This window comes from Pseudophryne corroboree, chromosome 5 (assembly GCF_028390025.1).
Source record: "Pseudophryne corroboree isolate aPseCor3 chromosome 5, aPseCor3.hap2, whole genome shotgun sequence".
In the NCBI taxonomy this organism is placed as follows: Eukaryota; Metazoa; Chordata; class Amphibia; order Anura; family Myobatrachidae; genus Pseudophryne; species Pseudophryne corroboree.
In genome coordinates, this window is record NC_086448.1 from 99,697,246 (window position 1) to 99,716,033 (window position 18,788).

At 46.6% G+C, this 18,788-nt stretch overlaps 1 long non-coding RNA gene across 1 annotated transcript in view; it reads left to right on the forward strand.

Moving 5' to 3' along the window:
* Nucleotides 1-18,788, forward strand: part of LOC134928812 (uncharacterized) — a 117,978-nt gene that overhangs the window by 86,106 nt on the left and 13,084 nt on the right. Inside the window, exon 2 of the long non-coding RNA XR_010178028.1 lies at nucleotides 10,395-10,472. This is a non-coding gene — a long non-coding RNA (uncharacterized LOC134928812). The remainder of the gene's footprint in view (nucleotides 1-10,394; nucleotides 10,473-18,788) is intronic.

An 18,788-nucleotide genomic window follows, 5' to 3' on the forward strand; every position in this document is an offset into this window, starting at 1 on the left:
TTGCACGCCCCTGTCGTTTTTTAAAAAATTCTGCACCACCAAATTCAAGGTATGTGCAAAACATGGGACGTGCTGGAATTTGCCCATATTTAATGCACACACAATATTGCTGGCGTTGTCCGATGCCACAAATCCACAGGAGAGTCCAATTGGGGTAAGCCATTCCGCGATGATCTTCCTCAGTTGCCGTAAGAGGTTTTCAGCTGTGTGCGTATTCTGGAAAGCGGTGATACAAAGCGTAGCCTGCCTAGGAAAGAGTTGGCGTTTGCGAGATGCTGCTACTGGTGCCGCCGCTGCTGTTCTTGCTGCGGGAGTCCATACATCTACCCAGTGGGCTGTCACAGTCATATAGTCCTGACCCTGCCCTGCTCCACTTGTCCACATGTCCGTGGTTAAGTGGACATTGGGTACAACTGCATTTTTTAGGACACTGGTGAGTCTTTTTCTGACGTCCGTGTACATTCTCGGTATCGCCTGCCTAGAGAAGTGGAACCTAGATGGTATTTGGTAACGGGGGCACACTGCCTCAATAAATTGTCTAGTTCCCTGTGAACTAACGGCAGATACCGGACGCACGTCTAACACCAACATAGTTGTCAAGGACTCAGTTATCCGCTTTGCAGTAGGATGACTGCTGTGATATTTCATCTTCCTCGCAAAGGACTGTTGAACAGTCAATTGCTTACTGGAAGTAGTACAAGTGGGCTTACGACTTCCCCTCTGGGATGACCATCGACTCCCAGCGGCAACAACAGCAGCGCCAGCAGCAGTAGGCGTTACACGCAAGGATGCATCGGAGGAATCCCAGGCAGGAGAGGACTCGTCAGAATTGCCAGTGACATGGCCTGCAGGACTATTGGCATTCCTGGGGAAGGAGGAAATTGACACTGAGGGAGTTGGTGGGGTGGTTTGCGTGAGCTTGGTTACAAGAGGAAGGGATTTACTGGTCAGTGGACTGCTTCCGCTGTCACCCAAAGTTTTTGAACTTGTCACTGACTTATTATGAATGCGCTGCAGGTGACGTATAAGGGAGGATGTTCCAAGGTGGTTAACGTCCTTACCCCTACTTATTACAGCTTGACAAAGGGAACACACGGCTTGACACCTGTTGTCCGCATTTCTGGTGAAATACCTCCACACCGAAGAGCTGATTTTTTTGGTATTTTCACCTGGCATGTCAACGGCCATATTCCTCCCACGGACAACAGGTGTCTCCCCGGGTGCCTGACTTAAACAAACCACCTCACCATCAGAATCCTCCTGGTCAATTTCCTCCCCAGCGCCAGCAACACCCATATCCTCCTCATCCTGGTGTACTTCAACACTGACATCTTCAATCTGACTATCAGGAACTGGACTGCGGGTGCTCCTTCCAGCACTTGCAGGGGGCGTGCAAATGGTGGAAGGCGCATGCTCTTCACGTCCAGTGTTGGGAAGGTCAGGCATCGCAACCGACACAATTGGACTCTCCTTGTGGATTTGGGATTTCGAAGAATGCACAGTTCTTTGCTGTGCTGCTTTTGCCAGCTTGAGTCTTTTCATTTTTCTAGCGAGAGGCTGAGTGCTTCCATCCTCATGTGAAGCTGAACCACTAGCCATGAACATAGGCCAGGGCCTCAGCTGTTCCTTGCCACTCCGTGTGGTAAATGGCATATTGGCAAGTTTACGCTTCTCCTCCGACAATTTTATTTTAGGTTTTGGAGTCCTTTTTTTACTGATATTTGGTGTTTTGGATTTGACATGCTCTGTACTATGACATTGGGCATCGGCCTTGGCAGACGACGTTGCTGGCATTTCATCGTCTCGGCCATGACTAGTGGCAGCAGCTTCAGCACGAGGTGGAAGTGGATCTTGATCTTTCCCTAATTTTGGAACCTCAACATTTTTGTTCTCCATATTTTAATAGGCACAACTAAAAGGCACCTCAGGTAAACAATGGAGATGGATGGATTGGATACTAGTATACAATTATGGACGGGCTGCCGAGTGCCGACACAGAGGTAGCCACAGCCGTGAACTACCGCACTGTACTGTGTCTGCTGCTAATATATAGACTGGTTGATAAAGAGATAGTATACTCGTAACTAGTATGTATGTATAAAGAAAGAAAAAAAAACCACGGTTAGGTGGTATATACAATTATGGACGGGCTGCCGAGTGCCGACACAGAGGTAGCCACAGCCGTGAACTACCGCACTGTACTGTGTCTGCTGCTAATATATAGACTGGTTGATAAAGAGATAGTATACTCGTAACTAGTATGTATGTATAAAGAAAGAAAAAAAAACCACGGTTAGGTGGTATATACAATTATGGACGGGCTGCCGAGTTCCGACACAGAGGTAGCCACAGCCGTGAACTACCGCACTGTACTGTGTCTGCTGCTAATATATAGACTGGTTGATAAAGAGATAGTATACTCGTAACTAGTATGTATGTATAAAGAAAGAAAAAAAAACCACGGTTAGGTGGTATATACAATTATGGACGGGCTGCCGAGTGCCGACACAGAGGTAGCCACAGCCGTGAACTACCGCACTGTACTGTGTCTGCTGCTAATATATAGACTGGTTGATAAAGAGATAGTATACTCGTAACTAGTATGTATGTATAAAGAAAGAAAAAAAAACCACGGTTAGGTGGTATATACAATTATGGACGGGCTGCCGAGTGCCGACACAGAGGTAGCCACAGCCGTGAACTACCGCACTGTACTGTGTCTGCTGCTAATATAGACTGGTTGATAATGAGATAGTATACTACTAATATTATATATACTGGTGGTCAGGTCACTGGTCACTAGTCACACTGGCAGTGGCACTCCTGCAGCAAAAGTGTGCACTGTTTAATTTTAATATAATATTATGTACTCCTGGCTCCTGCTATAACCTATAACTGGCACTGCAGTAGTGCTCCCCAGTCTCCCCCACAATTATAAGCTGTGTGAGCTGAGCAGTCAGACAGATATATAATATATATAGATGATGCAGCACACTGGCCTGAGCCTGAGCAGTGCACACAGATATGGTATGTGACTGACTGAGTCACTGTGTGTATCGCTTTTTTCAGGCAGAGAACGGATATATTAAATAAACTGCACTGTGTGTCTGGTGGTCACTCACTATATAATATATTATGTACTCCTGGCTCCTGCTATAACCTATAACTGGCACTGCAGTAGTGCTCCCCAGTCTCCCCCACAATTATAAGCTGTGTGAGCTGAGCAGTCAGACAGATATATATAATATTATATATAGATAATAGATGATGCAGCACACTGGCCTGAGCCTGAGCAGTGCACACAGATATGGTATGTGTTGTGACTGAGTCACTGTGTGCTGTGTATCGCTTTTTTCAGGCAGAGAACGGATTATAAATAAAACTGGTGGTCACTATCAGCAAAACTCTGCACTGTACTGAGTACTCCTAATGCTCCCCAAAATTAGTAAATCAAGTGTCTCTCTAATCTATTCTAAACGGAGAGGACGCCAGCCACGTCCTCTCCCTATCAATCTCAATGCACGTGTGAAAATGGCGGCGACGCGCGGCTCCTTATATAGAATCCGAGTCTCGCGATAGAATCCGAGCCTCGCGAGAATCCGACAGCGTCATGATGACGTTCGGGCGCGCTCGGGTTAACCGAGCAAGGCGGGAAGATCCGAGTCGCTCGGACCCGTGAAAAAAAACATGAAGTTCTGGCGGGTTCGGATTCAGAGAAACCGAACCCGCTCATCTCTAATATCTAGTAATAGGAAGTAGTATACAGTTACAGATAGTAATATACAGTAATATCTAGTCATAGTAAGCAGTATACAGTTACACATAGTAATATACAGTAATATCTAGTAATAGGAAGTAGTATACAGTTACACATAGTAACATACAGTAATATCTAGTAATAGGAAGCAGTATACAGTCAGCTACACATAGTAATATACACTATCTAGTCATAGGCAGTAGTATACAGTTACACATAGTAATATACAGTAATATCTAGTCATAGGAGGTAGTATACAGTTACATGTAGTAATATACAGTAATATCTAGTCATAGGAAGTAGTATACAGTTACATGTAGTAATATACAGTAATATCTAGTCATAGGAAGTAGTATACAGTCAGTTACACATAGTAACATACAGTAATATCTAGTCATAGGAAGTAGTATACAGTTACACATAGTAATATACAGTAATATCTAGTCATAGGAAGTAGTATACAGTTACATGTAGTAATATACAGTAATATCTAGTCATAGGAAGTAGTATACAGTTACACATAGTAATATACAGTAATATCTAGTCACAGGAAGTAGTATACAGTTACATGTAGTAATATACAGTAATATCTAGTCATAGGAAGTAGTATACAGTCAGTTACACATAGTAATATACAGTAATATCTAGTCATAGGAAGTAGTATACAGTTACACGTAGTAATATACAGTAATATCTAGTCATAGGAAGTAGTATACAGTCAGTTACACGTAGTAATATACAGTAATATCTAGTCATAGGAAGTAGTATACAGTCAGTTACATGTAGTAATAAACAGTAATAGCTAGTCATAGGGTGTAATATACAGTTACATACAGCAATATACAGTAATATACAGTAACACATAGTCAGAAGAAAACAATATAGTTACATACAGTAGCACGGCATCATACCCAATGACTGTAATGTGCGGTTATAGCCTACCTTGTACAGACCAGCGCACTGTGACATCAGAATGGTCAGCAGGTTACAGTAATAGATAGTAGAATACAGTGACATACAGTAATATAGCCACATACTAGGGTGGCAAATCCAAATACTACATACTAGGGTGGCCAAATAATTTTAAAATATTCAACCCAAAAAAAAGTCTAGGGGAGGCCTCCCTACTACATACTATGATATCTACTTAAGAAATATGCAGTTATATACAGTTATATATAGTGTTAGTGTGTGTGTGTGTGTGTGTGTGTGTGTGTGTGTGTGTGTGTGTGTGTGTGTGTGTGTGTGTGTGTGTGTGTGTGTTGTAGGGGGGGATGGGTGTTAGGTCAGGGAGCAGGAATTGAGGGTGAGGGTTAGAGGGGGAGAACAGGAGGATTACCTTCCAGGTATTGGGATCCTGCATATCGGTATTCCGACCACCGGCATCCTGATACCATCTCGTATTACACAGCTATATCTTGTCATATGAAGTAATATATACATACAGGCATAGTAATAACCAGCACTACTATCTGGCCATACAGGAACAGTGTAGTTATACAGTAATATAGTTATATACCAGTGGTTCCCAAACTGTGTGGAAAGACGGCACCAAGAGCATCAGACCGTCTCTCACGGGGACCCCGAGGCCAAACGTTTCTTACTGAGACATTAGAAAGAGATATTATATTGTGTCTATGTCACCCTCAGGGGGAGTGATGGGGTGAGAGGCAGGACACATATTATATGACTGGCAGCCACCAGCACTGGCTTTCCCTATTACATTGGTCAGATACATACCTCCCAACATGGTCCTCTCCAGGGGGGACACAATGCTCTGCTCTTGGACTTCCCTCTTAATGTATGATTGCCATCACCTGTGTGCAGAGGCAGAACTCTGGGAGGCAACAGAGTCATCTGCCGCCGGGCTCCTGCTTTGAAGGGGGGCACCTCTCCTCCTGTTCCATGTGTTCAGCGACATTAATCAATTAAGTTAATTGACAGCAGCCGGTATCTCTTCTGTAGCCGACTTCCCCACTAGTCACTGCACCTTACAAATCACACCCTCTTTATTATAGATATACTGGAAGCAGACACCTTACTGATGAAGCTATTTGCTCCTATAAAGGAAACATGAGAATTCTAACTATACGAAGTTATTTCTCTGACAATGACACGTAACTTCATATAGTTAGAATTCTCATACTTACTATGCAAGAGCAGATATCTCCATCAGTAAGGTGCATGCTACCAGTGTAAAAGGTTGTGGGTTCTAATCCTGGATATGACACTTGCAAATTAATTGTCAGAGAAATAATCAGCATTGTGAGTGACTGAACAGATCTATGTAGTGTGTGGCTGCACCCCTACATAGATCTGCCTAGTTGCAATGGTTTTTATAGTAGCTTCATATAGTTAGAATTAGAGATGAGCGGGTTCGGTTTTACGCAGTGTTACATGGATCTCAAAACGGCATCTTATTGGCTCACGGATGATATATAGGGGGGGAGGGGGCACCAATATTTTTCTTGCCTCCGGGCAACTGGGTAAACTTACGCCACTGCCTGTGTGGAAACACCTTTCTTATCCATTAACCTGTTCAAAACAGGTGTTGGCAATCATAAATTAAGAGAACAGTTCAGAAGCAGAGCATTGTGTTGGGAGGTATTCAGATATAATGTGACTTGGTCCTGGACCCAGGCACCCCTGCAGGTTCCCTAGGGAGTTCCCGCACACAGTGTTAGAGCCACCGGCTATATACAGCACTAAGCAGCTACATAGAGTAATATACAGTAAGGCACAGCAATGACTGGCCGCACTGACAGTATAGTTACACACAGTACCGCAGCGTCCCGTCCAGTCGCTGCAACACACCGCTATGCCGTCTCGCTGCAAACACCAGCGCCCTGTGATGTCACACTGCTCTGTATGATGCTGCCCGGTAGTCAGTTGCCCCACCTACAGCCGTAATCACAGGCTCCTCCCTCCTGTCTACGTCACCAGCATTCTGGCCAATCAGCAGCGGCAGAGCTGTGTGTCCCGGATGTGAGTGGTGCCAGTTCCACCAGCGCTGCTGCCCTGTCTGTGTGACCGGTACCGGGGAGTCAGTGGGGAACGTGGTGGTCTGTCATCCTCGCTTCCCTCCAGCGGTGGCGGCATCTAGCGGGGAATATCACCGTGGCCAGGAGGAGCCACTGACGGGGTGTCCCGGAGATCACTGAGGTCTGTGTCCTCCCCGGCCAGCCTGTGCATGCTGGTACTTGTAGTTCCTCCACAGCATGGTGCTCTGGTCACACTGTCCTGCCGGCCACCAGTCTAGAAGTACATGTCCCGTATCCTGAGTGTGGCACCATCCCTAGTGACTGTCTATGGGATACATATAGGGTGTTTGCAGCCTCCGGCCACAGTGTGGTCCCTGCTCCCTATGGTGTCCTGTGTGTGAGGCTGGGCTGTCACCCTCCCTACTGTCACTGTAATATCTATCTAAGCACCTGCACTGCCGCTGCCTTACCCTAACCTTCTCCCTAACCCTGGCCTCTACTCCTGCAGCCTTACCCTCACTAAATCCTCCCTAACCCTGGCCTCTACTCCTGCAGCCTTACCCTCACTAAATCCTCCGTAACCCTGGCCTCTACTCCTGCTGCCTTACCCTAACTAACTTCTCCCTAGCCCCGGCCTCTACTCCTGCAGCCTTACCCTCACTAAATCCTCCGTAACCCTGGCCTCTACTCCTGCTGCCTTACCCTAACTAACTTCTCCCTAGCCCCGGCCTCTACTCCTGCAGCCTTACCCTCACTAAATCCTCCGTAACCCTGGCCTCTACTCCTGCTGCCTTACCCTAACTAACTTCTCCCTAGCCCCGGCCTCTACTCCTGCAGCCTTACCCTCACTAAATCCTCCGTAACCCTGGCCTCTACTCCTGCTGCCTTACCCTAACTAACTTCTCCCTAGCCCCGGCCTCTACTCCTGCTGCCTTACCCTAACTAACTTCTCCCTAGCCCCGGCCTCTACTCCTGCTGCCTTACCCTAACTAACTTCTCCCTAGCCCCGGCCTCTACTCCTGCAGCCTTACCCTAACTAAATCCTCCCTAACCCTGGCCTCTACTCCTGCTGCCTTACCCTAACTAACTTCTCCCTAGCCCCGGCCTCTACTCCTGCAGCCTTATCCTAACCCTGGCCTCTACTCCTGCAGCCTTACCCTAACTAACTCTTTCCTAACCCTGGCCTCTACTCCTGCAGCCTTACCCTAACTAACTCCTCCCTAGCCCTGGCCTCTACTCCTGCAGCCTTATCCTAACTAACTCCTCCCTAGCCCTGGCCTCTACTCCTGCAGCCTTACCCTAACTAACTTCTCCCTAGCCCCGGCCTCTACTCCTGCAGCCTTACCCTAACTAAATCCTCCCTAACCCTGGCCTCTACTCCTGCTGCCTTACCCTAACTAACTTCTCCCTAGCCCCGGCCTCTACTCCTGCAGCCTTATCCTAACCCTGGCCTCTACTCCTGCAGCCTTACCCTAACTAACTCTTTCCTAACCCTGGCCTCTACTCCTGCAGCCTTACCCTAACTAACTCCTCCCTAGCCCTGGCCTCTACTCCTGCAGCCTTACCCTAACTAACTCCTCCCTAGCCCCGGCCTCTACTCCTGCAGCCTTATCCTAACCCTGGCCTCTACTCCTGCAGCCTTACCCTAACTAACTCCTCCCTAACCCTGGCCTCTACTCCTGCAGCCTTACCCTAACTAACTCCTCCCTAACCCTGGTATAAAAATAATAACTGTGTCATGTCTAAGCTTAAGGAGAGTTTCATTGCACTGACTAAACCTGCTCACTGACTGCAAAAGCTGATAAAATATATTCCACAGCCTACAGGAGAGGGGCCGCACCATAACACACCATTACTGCACCTGTCGCCTACGTACACTGGAAGCAGCCATTTTATAATAAGCCATTTTATAATAGCCATTCATAATATGAAGCCTATCAGTTCGCTAGAAGTCACTGACACACTTTGACCTTTGGCAATGTCAGGAATTCATTATTAACTGATAGGATGTATTCATGTCGAAACTGACTTCATTCCGAGAATTCCTCTGATCCCATCAGACTACCATTTCCAGTTCAAACGGCTGCAGTTCCCGGTAAAGGTCTGCTACGCCATAACCATTAACAAAGCTCAGGGGCAGAGTGTGAAAGTGGCTGGTGTGGATCTGAGGAGTGGCTGCTTCTCCCATGGCCAGTTGTATGTTGTCTGTTCCAGAGTCTGTTCCTCTGACAGCCTGGCCATTCTCCAGCCTGACGGAAAGACTAAAAATGTAGTTTACCAGGAAGCCCCTCAAAATTAACGTTATATGCAGGGAAATACTTAAAATTCCATAGCGAAGCACGGGTATTCAGCTAGTACAGAACATGTGACTAATGCAAATATTTAACAAAATTAATTATACTAAAACAAAGTGAAAAATTGTGTTTTTACACCCTTTTCACATTATTTTAGTATCACATGAATGTACCAATGAGAAATTCTCCTTCATGCCCTTAAATTCGCATTTTTCTTAGTAAGCAGATCCCATATTTGTAATGCTTGGAGCAGGAACATGCAGTCAGGGGAGGCAGTGCCTCTCCTGTCATCAATGATTACAATAATACAAAGAAGATACCTATGACACATATTCAGTGTCATAAGTATCCTCTTTATATTATTCTACATATTTGCAATGCATTAAAGTAGTTTGGGAGGCACCGATACTAAGTGCCTCCCGTGGACAATGGGAATAGGGATAAAGCGGGAGGGCAGGCCAAGCACTGGGCTGTAAAAGCCCATTGAAAACAGTGACAAAAGCGGCACCTATATAAATGCCTCGCTGACAGGGATGGGCTTTCAGCCCACTCAAAGCACATCCCTGTCAGCAAGGCAGATATGATTGGACAGCGGATCCACTGCTGGAGCACTGCTGTGGGTATTATGTGTAAGGCTGCCAATTGTGTGTGTAGCGGGGTGATAATATGGTATATATTTATAATTTGATTTCATAATATATAATTGCGATGCCACGTCCTCTTTCATAGTAGTGTGTGCACCGAAGGCTCAGTGTGCTAGTAGACTTGGAGCCGGCTCTGGCTGCTGTCTGGGTACTTTGGGGTCTGTCCTGTAATTACAATATATACAGTATATACACAATGGCTGCTGTACCAGCCCCCCTATGTACTGTAATGTATCTGCTGTTCCTACAAAGTGAGCTGAGGTTTGTGTTCTTGTGCTACTGGGGATGTACTGGAGAAGCCAGTGCCTCCCCAGCCATTGACCTCACCGCACGTCACTTGGAGAGAGATAAAGTGGAGAGAGCAAGGAGTCCTATAGGTTTTGTGCGCATGTGTGAACCCTAGTCAGACTCAACAGTGCTAAGTTTTAGGAATTGCAGGGACAGCTGATCGGATCAGCTCTCTCCGCGCTGGAGCAATGCTGAATTGCTCCCATGATTTTGTATCCACCACTGCTACTCACAACGAGTTGGATACACTAATTATTGGGGGGACACCCAGATAGGTCCTTTTATCTCTCTCTACTTTATCTCTGTTCAAGCTTTGATTAATCTCCCCCTCTACGGTTTTATACATCTCCTCCTATGCCTTTTAAATACATTTTCAAATAAGAATTTATATAATAATCATGGATGGCTGTCATTCCTTTGTCATGTGCAGGGCGGGCAAGAGCCACCCCCAACGGCTCCACCTGCTGATAGTGGAGGCATGGCAGCCGAGAGGAGAAGCCCTCACTAGGTAAGTGTAGTAGGATATGTAGATAATTTGGCTCCCAGTGCGAGCATTGAAAAAATGCACCCCCCCCCCCCATAGACATTTTAAAAATGCACCCACCCCACCATAGACATAATAAAAACTATTTTACATGGAAGATGGGCGTGGCCTCGCAGGAAAAGACTACTTTTTGAACCTGCAACAACAGACCTCGGCCACCACAGGAAAAAATAGATGTTCCACCATATTAACAGTAATGCCCTTTGCATAATATTATGCCATACACTGCAATGCTCATAATACATTATGCCCTATAATAAAGCTTCTAATTACTTTTAAATTACCTGCTCGTTGCAAGGGGTTTCATGCGCTGGGTGTCATGCTCGTTTTCCAGGGGGTTTCATGCTCTGGGATCCATACTTATTGCCAACACTGATATCCTGTTCCCTTTCCTCCTGCCCATAGTACTCCGCTTGGGGGGGGGCGGAGTTTTGCAAAATGACACGGTTGCGTCGTGACTTTGGCCAGTGAAAGTACCAACACCGGCTTATACACTGCTCACAGAAGAAATGGAAAGGGCAGTTTCATAAAACCTACTGTAATAACAGTGGGGCAGTACGGATGGTGTAATGGTTAGCATTACTGGCTCACAGCACCGAGGTCATGGGTTCGATTCCCGCCATGGCTCTAATTGTGTGGAGTTTGTATATTCTCCCCGTACTTGCGTGGGTTTCCTCCAGGTTCTCCGTTTTCCACCCACAATTCAAAAATATACTGGTAGGTTAACTGGATCCCAACAAAAATTAACCCTAGCGTAAAGGTGTGTGCGTGTACATGTGGTAGGGAATATAGATTGTAAGCTCCACTGGGGCAGGGACTGAATGGCCTAATATTCTCTCTGTACAGCGCTGCGGAATACGTGGGTGCTATATAAATAACTGGTAATAAATAATAATAATAACTATAAGACGCCTTTGCAGTTCTTTGTAACATTTAAATAACTGGACAAGGAAGGGGTTTACCCTTAGGCTATGATAACCAACCACTCTGGACACTTATTAGCAAAGAAACTTTATACTGAACTGTGGGCCTAATTAATGCTTGTACGCATTTGGCAATTATCACACAATGGAGCGACTGCCAGCAGACTGTGAATGCGCCAAGGTGCCTCTGCGATCTCGCTCGCAATGAGGATTTCATGGAAAAGTGATCGCCCGGAAGTAACTACTTGGAGGTGTTAACTGGGTGTTTACGTGGAGTGGTTGGAAATACGCAGGTATGTCATGGCCGTTTTCGGGGGGCGTGTCTGCTGACCGCTGCAAGCTTGTACTTGCAAAAACTTGGCATCTGAGCCGCTACTGCAGTGGCCAGTATGTGTAGCCATTGACCAACCCTTAGCCTTGATGTTCCCCGTATTGCGTATAGGCTGAGAATGTGTATGAGAAGGTGTAATCAGGAAGATTGCTGGCCTGTCCAGGGAGTCAGGGAGATTGCTGTTCTTTCAGGGAGTCTCCTGCAGAATGCAGGAGGGTAGGCAACTATGTGTTTATTAATTTTTATCAGTTTTTTATGTAAGAAACCTATAATTTGACATAAATGAAATACTGACGTCTATTGCATGTTTCTAGTTTACTTCGGGAAAATTCAGAAGCACATTTGTGCACCAGAGGGCTTTTAATAGCATTACCATAAAATCACAGAAGCGACCAGCAAAATATGCTAAAAAGACCCGTGACTGTCAACAGACACGCTCTTTGGGCAGAGCATGGCACACCCCTTCAACAGCAAGCCGTGTGATAATCTCCCTGAACTAGTTTTCAAAAGTATGGGCAGTGGTAGCAACATGGGAGAGAGGAGGGAAGGAGCAGCTGCAGACAATATAGGGGGTCATTCCGACCCGATCGCATGTTGCACTTCCTCGCAGCCGTGCGATTGGGTCAGAACTGCGCATGCGCGGTGGCCGCATTGCACAGGCGCGTCGTTGCCTGGCGACGCCCATCGCCAAGCAGCGACGCCGCAAATGAAGAAGCGGTCGCTGCGGCGACCGCAAGAAGATTGACCAGAGGAAGGCGGAACCGGGCAACTCACTGTTTTCAGGGAGTGGTGAGTCCAACGCAGGCGTGTCCAGACGTTTGGAGGGCGGATGTCTGACGTCAATTTCGGGACCTGTATTGCTGGATCGAGCGCACAGGGTAACGTGCGTAAGTAACTCATACCCTGGTCTTCTTTTACACAAAACTTTTTTTGCATAGCAGAGCTGCACAAGCGTTCGCATCGCATCCCTGCTATGCAGAAATACACTCCCCCATAGGCAGTGTCTAGTTGATCGCACGGGCAGCAAAAAGTTGCTACGTGCGATCAACTCGGAATGACCCCCAAAGTGTAAGGTAAGAGGCAGGGGGGAGATTATATTGTCTGTCCGTATCTATACATATGTATAAGGGTATGACTGTATGTACGTGTGTGACTGCATGTTCCTTTTTGTGTGTATGTGTGTGACAGTATGTATGTGTGTGACTATATGTGTGTGTGACTGTGACTGTGTGTGTGTGTGTGTGTGTGTGTGTGTGTGTGTGTGTGTGTGTGTGTCTGCATATACATTATGTATGTGCATATTAAGTGTTTGTATGTGTGTGACATGTGTATATGTGTGTGACTACTGCTTGCATACTCCCTAACAGTCCTGTTTTTCTGGCAATGTCTCACCCGTGGGCTAGAGTACAGGTAAGGAGGGCAGCCCAGCAGCTGGGGAAGCAATATGCATGCCTCCAGTGTGAAAAGAACTTGGGACACAATGTGCAGGCATGTGCCCTTTTCGTGTATATGCCCACGGCTTGGGTATAAGGACCTGATCCCTCTTTTCCAAATGTTGCCCTTTGAAGGCCCCCTGTCTTTATCGCCCCAGGCCCTCCAAAGCCTAAATCCAGCTCTGATCTGGGGTCAGTGACCACTGTGACGCTGTCGGAGGCAGAAACAGCGCATTGCTCTATCTCCTAGCAGCGTTGAGATAGGCTCACTGATGAGAACTCATCACAGACAAGTGGACACATACAGTAAATCAAGACAACTGGAAACGTATAACCTTTGAAAAACATAAGAACTCTGTATAATGCTACAATGTTCACCTCAGTATCAGTATTTTAGCCATCTGACCACTAGTTTCTTAGTTGCTTCCACTTAAATCAAGGAAAATAATTGCATTACTGTCCATTCTTATATTGTCCATTTCTCCAAAGCTGAACCCGTTATCACTAAGTAGATGCCAGTTCTGCTTCTTTCACATCCTATTTTTGATGTGATTTTTTTTATACAGCCTATGTAATTCTTGCATTGGGTGGCATGTTTACACTCTGTACATTATCTGACAACCAACCTACACATTAACAGTGCCATATGAAAGGTTAAGTAAGGATTCTAGACAATCTGTTCACATTATCGGTTGGCTCAGATGTATTACATGTAGTCAATCACTGCAGGAAGTCATAGTTGTTTAAGCCCAAATGTTATCATCTAAAAATGAAACATATGCAAGCTTTTCTTATGGTTAATCAACCCAAAAATATAGTATTACATACAGTGCTCAAAGTGGGGAAACGGAAATATGAATCGAATGCCCCCTCCCCACTTCATCCTACTTAACCCTCTTACTCCCCTCTCCTGCTTCTGATTGGTTGCCGGCCCATGCTCCGCAATATGCCAGCACCAAATTCAAAAGGCTGTCTCTTCTTTTGATTGGCCGTCATTCTGCAAGTCACTATTGGCTCACACCCAGCGCCAAGTTTAAACTGCCGCCGCATCTGCCCTGGCATTAGTACCCGATGCGCCATCCCAACGTCAATCAGAGATACATCTCTGCTGATAATGCTGCTCTTCCGGAGCTGGGATTCCATACTCGGCCCCAGTGCTGACTTCCGCTGTGTCCAAAGTGGAAAGTTCACTGTAAAAATGAAGTGGCCCCACATTCAGCACTGATTAGATTATATAGAATAAAAAATCATAGTGTAATAATGCTGGTTTATTGTGAATACAGACAGGAACACAACAACAGAAAATCCTCATATAGAACCTTAGGTAGTCTTGGGAAAATGCGTAGCGTGGGACTTCAGTGGATATTACAAATATGGAATATTGATAGCAAATAAAGACTAATTGGTGTAGAAACCTCTGCCTAAGCCTTGAGTGGAATTATTGAAAGAAAGAGTATAAATAAATGGGCTGCTCATGGCTATCTTAGGCACGGATCATTAACAGGCGTAGAATGTTAGGAGCAGGGAATTAGGAATATGTAAGCTACAGAAAACAAAGATCTATCAGTAAGGCAAAGCTCAGGCTTTCCGCTGCAGCTGTTCCAGCTTCACTTTTTATCAGCTGCTACATGAAATTTATAAAATGCACATACCTGACACTGGGCCTAATTCATGTGTGTATTCAAATGCAAGTGCGAGTTTTAGGACTATGGAACTGCTAATGTTAGCAAGTGAAGCTGCCGTTCAAAAATGAAAAGAGGCCACAGCCATCGAAACTCATTTGCCACTGCATACACATTCACAGCCTATACCAGTGGTTCTCAAACTGTGCCGTGGCACCCTGGGGTGCCTCGGAACATGTGCAGGGGTGCCTTGTATTGGGGTCCAGGACCAACTCAAATTATTTATGGTCAACGTAATAGTCAAAACCAGTGCTGGTGGCTGCCAATCATAAAATAAGTGGACAAACAGAAGCAAATCCTGTCCCCATACAAGTAAAAAAAATTCTGATGCTCTTGGGCACCGTGATTCTAAAAAGTTTGGGAACCACTGGCCTATATACAAACATGTGGAACTTAGAGGTTAAGGATATGCCTGATGGCTGCGCAGACCTGACATGGCAGTAGCGATGCAGGCACCATGTTTTTGCATGTACGAGCCTCCAGTTGACGGCAGATACACAACCCAAAAACGGCCATGGCACACCTGCGTAACTCCCCTTTAACACTTACAAATGGTCGCTTCTCCATGAAATCCTCATTGCGTGTGAGATTGCAATGGCACCTTGGCGCATGTGCATTGAGATTGCAGCACATGCACAGTCTCCTTATAATTGCTAGCACACCGATGTTATTCCCTGTGGAATCCAGTGTACCTCGTAGAAAGAGATTTAACTATGGTAAGTCTTACCATAAATCTCCTTTTCTGCATCGGGGTACACTGGTACTCCACAGGGAATAACTTCAGAGATGTCCTAAAGCTCCTCATGGGAGGGGACGCACTGTAGTGGGCACAAGAACCCGGCGTCCAAAGGAAGCATCCTGGGAGGCGTTAGTATCAAAGGCATAGAACCTGATGAACGTGTTCACTGAGGACCACGTAGCCGCCTTGCACAATTGTTTAGCGGACGCACCACAGCAGGCTGCCCAAGAAGGTCCAACAGACCGAGTAGAATGGGCCTTAATAGCAGCAGGAGTCGGGAGCCCAGCCTGAGCATAAGCTTGTGCAATCACCATTCTAATCCATCTGGCCAAGGTTTGCTTATTCGCATGCCAGCCACGTTTCTGAAAACCAAACTGTACAAAAAGGCAATCTGACCTCCTGAAAGAGGCAGTCCTTTCCACATAAAAACGGAGAGCCTGTACCACATTCAAAGACCGTTCTTTGGAAGACAAACCAGGAGAGAGAAAGGCCGGAACCACAATCTCTTGGTTAAGGTGGATGGATGACAACACCTTAGGTAGATAACCAGGGCAAGTTCTAAGAACTACCCGGTCACGGTGAAAAATCAGAAAGGGTGGACGACAGGACAAAGCGCCTAAGTCTGACACCCTCCTAGCAGAGGCAATACCCAACAGAAAAATGACCTTAAGCGTAAGGCATGACTCTTGAAGGGCATTAAGAACAACAGACAGATCCCATGGAGCCACAGGAGGTACATAGGGAGGCTGAATCCATAGAACGCCCTGAGTAAATGTATAAACGTCAGGAATAGATACAATTTTATGCTGAAACCACACCGACAAGGCAGAAATATGAACCTTGAGGGAGGCCAGGCGAAGTCCTAAATCCAGGCCTTGTTGCAAAAAAGCCAGAAGTCTGGAAGTACTAAACTTGTATGCATCGTAATTCTTAGCAGCACACCATGTGAAGTAAGAGTTCCAGACCCTATAATAAATCCGTGCAGAAGCCAGTTTGCAGGCCTTCAAGATAGTTTGAATAACTGCCTCAAAATGCTTTGGCCCTCAGGAGTGAAGCTTCAAGAGCCACGCCGTCAAAGCCAGTCTTGCCAGGTCATGGTAAACACAAGGGCCCTGAACGAGGAGGTCTGGGCATTGAGGAAGTAGAAGAGGACGCTCGATCGAGAGACCCTGCAGGTCTGAGAACCAATGCCGTCTGGGCCATGCTGGAGCGACTAGAAGTAGTATTCCTCCTTCTTGCTTGAACTTCCGTATTACCCTGGGCAGGAGTGACACTGGAGGGAACACGTATGGCAGCCGAAAGTTCCATGGAATTGCCAGTGCATCCATGAACGCTACTTGAGGATCCCTTGTCCTTGCTCCGAAGACCGGAACCTTGTGATTGTGTCGAGACGCCGTCAGGTCTACATCTGGTAGGTCCCACTTGTCCACTAGGAGTTGAAAGATTCCACTCTCCGGCGTGCATGTCCTGATGACTGAGGAAGTCCGCTTCCCAGTTAAGGACTCCCGAAATGAACAGTGCCGATATTGCTGGCAGATGGCGTTCCGAATTATTTTTGACACTTCCATCATTGCCATGCGGCTTCGAGTGCCGCCTTGATGATTTATGTACACCACTGTGGGGACGTTGTCTGATTGTACTTGAACAGGCCTGTTCTGTACGAAAGGCAGGACCAGTGTCAATGCATTGGACACTGCCCGCAATTCCAGAATGTTTATCGGGAAGAGAGATTCCTCCCTGATCCACCGACCCTGGAGAGAATGTTGCTCCAACACCGCGCCCCAATCCCGCAGACTGGCATCCGTCGTTAGGAGGACCCAGTTGTAGATCCAGAAGGGACGACCCCTGCTCAATTGTTGGTCCTGCAGCCAGCAACTCAGTGACAGACGAACCTCCGGAGTCAAGGAGATCATTTGAGACCTGATCCGGTGAGGCAGGCTGTCCCACTTGGAAAGGATAACCTCTGCAGAGGGTGGGAATGAAATTGAGCGTACTCTACCATGTCAAAAGCCGACACCATGAGGCCTAGTACTTACATCGCCAAGTATATCGACACTCTTTGGTGAGAGAGGAACCATCTGATTCTGTCCTGAAGTTTCAGGACCTTCTCTGGAGACAAGAACAAATGTTGGTTGTGTGTGTCCAGTAATGCCCCCAGGTGCACCATGCTCTGAGCAGGGACCAGTGAGGATTTCTTCCAGTTGAGGAGCCACCCGTGGGCTTGTAGGAATTGGACCATCAGTTCCAGATGACGGAGGAGAACCTCTGGGGAGTTCGCCAGGATCAACAAGTCATCCAGATACGGCAGGATCCCGATACCCTGACGGCGGAGAAGGGCCGTCATGACTGCCATGACCTTGGTAAAGATCCGAGGAGCCATGGTCAGTCCGAAAGGCAAGGCTTGGAACTGATAATGAAGGTTGCCAATAGCAAACCGAAGATATTGCTGATGCGACATGGCAATAGGTATGTGTAGGTAAGCATCCTGTATGTCCAGGGATACCATATAGTCCTTGGGTTTCAAAGCCAGTACAATAAAATGCAGAGTTTCCATACGGAATTTGGATACCCTCACAAATTTGTTCAAAGATTTGAGGTTGAGTATAGGCCGGAAGGATCCATTTGGCTTCGGAACTAGAAACAGCGTCGAATAGTATCCCCTGCCTCTCTGAGACAGAGGCACCGGCACTATCACTCCTGTATCCAGGAGGCATTAGACAACCAAACGTAGAGTTTGTGCTTTTAACGAATCCGAAGGGATAACCATTGAGCAAAGTTGGCGAGGGGGACGTCTCTTGAAAGAGATTGCGTACTTGTAAGAGACCACTTCGTGCACGCAAGCGTCTGAAGTATTCTTTAACCATGCCTGGGTGAACTGCAGAAGTCAGCCTTCCACCCTGGGGTCCCCTAATGGGGGGCCCGCCCCGTCATGCAGCAAGCTTGTCCTGTTTGGAAGTAGGCTGACGGCCGGCCCAAGAACGTTTGGGTTTGGGCTTAGAGGATTTGGAAATGTGAGCCTGTCTCGGGTACGTCTGACCCTTTGCTTTACCTGTAGGCCGAAAGGAACGAAAAGTAGTACTCTTAGCCTTCGGAACTGAAGGATTAGAACTTGGGAGAAACGCAGTCTTGGCTGATGCCAAGTCGGTCACAATCTTGTTCAGATCATCTCCAA